The sequence below is a fragment of the Otolemur garnettii genome, unplaced genomic scaffold (assembly GCF_000181295.1).
Source record: "Otolemur garnettii isolate 467f Iridium unplaced genomic scaffold, OtoGar3 scaffold00011, whole genome shotgun sequence".
Classification (NCBI taxonomy): Eukaryota; Metazoa; Chordata; class Mammalia; order Primates; family Galagidae; genus Otolemur; species Otolemur garnettii.
In genome coordinates, this window is record NW_003852406.1 from 3,606,766 (window position 1) to 3,608,271 (window position 1,506).

General features: G+C 36.3%; 1 protein-coding gene across 2 annotated transcripts in view; it reads right to left on the reverse strand.

Annotated features, from left to right (window-relative positions):
- The window catches only part of SPPL2A (signal peptide peptidase like 2A), a 41,940-nt gene that overhangs the window by 28,015 nt on the left and 12,419 nt on the right, over nucleotides 1–1,506 (reverse strand). The gene's annotated exons all lie outside the window — the stretch shown is intronic.

Sequence of the window (1,506 nt, forward strand, 5' to 3'; positions counted from 1 at the left end):
AAAAAGAAAAAGTGTTCCAAAACTGCTTTGTAAGGGTGGATTAGGTGCTGGTATCAGTGCATAACTTCCTTAGGGGAGTACTTGGGATGTCCAGCAATGAGGTATGTTATAATTTTTCTAGGATGAATTTGTGAACTTAATTGTCAGAACACCTAAAAACATTCTTTTTTCTGAACTTTCTCGGAATTTCACCATAGAAATACAAATTATACAGGTATTTTTCAAATTCTAGTTAGCTTCAGAAAACTACAACTCTGTTCTTCAGGTGGGAAAGAGAGAGTAATCTAGACACAGTAAATTAGGAATAGCCATTGTTTGAGTGGTGATGTTGGACAAATGACTTTTGTTAGTCTCTTGATTCTCATGTCTAAAATGTAAAATGTAATCATACTTATCTCAGAGTTATGAGAATAAGTTAATATATGTAAAGAGCTTAAAATAACAGCTGGAACACAGTAAGCTTTATGTGTGTTACTTGTTGTTTTTATTTTTGGTTATATACAGTAGTCATGTGAGTTGTACGATTAAGGTAACGTCCAACCTGAGTATTAAAACACTGGAGGAAATCATGCTTCTTAAAGCCCTTACAGGGTTTTAGGTGGCTCCATTCAATGTCACCCTATATCTACAAAAATGACTGGGCAGAGGGAAGCATATGGTAACTCATCTTTAAATACCTTCTTGAGCAGGTCTTAAGCATAACACAATAAGGAAAACTGTAGCAACTTAATTCCATCCTGTTACTTAAAATATAAGAACAGCAGCACTTTAGCTGCCAGGAACCATTCTGAGATAAATTACATCTTGTAATACATGTATCACATAAGGCATTGCCATTACAACTTGTCCTGGGACAATCATGAAATTGATCTTCCTTCTACATAAAAAACTGCATTTATAAACAGAATTGACCTTTTTTTTTTTTTTAGACAGTCTTACTCTGTCACCCTGGGGAGAGTGCCATGATGTCACCGCTCACAACAATCTCAACCTCTTGGGCTCAAGCGATCCTTTTACCTCAGCCTCCTGAGTAGCTGGGACTACAGGCACCTGCCACAACGCCTGGCTAGTTATTCTGTTTTTAGTAGAGATGGGATCTCACTCTTGCTCAGGCTGGTCTCGAACTCCTGGGCTCAAGCAACCCACCTGCCTCAGCTTTGCAAAGTGCTAGGATTACAGGTGTGAACCACCATGCCCAGCTAGAGTTGATTTTTAAAAAAGTGATGAGTTTAAGAAAATTTCTCACCAAAAATTAAAACATGTTTACATTTTAGAGTAGGATAGAGAACTCTCTTTTTTCAATCAAAGACACTGTCAGGCGAGGGTTAGGCACAAATTAAGCAACTAAAGGCTGAGTATTAAATTAGTAAAATTAGCTAAAATGCCATCATAATACAAACAAATATCCCAGTACCCACTGTTGGCAGTAGACTGAAATGTGTAATAAACATAGAATGATTTTTATAAAGGGAATTTGCTAGTTCTTTTTTTTTTTTTTTTTTTTTT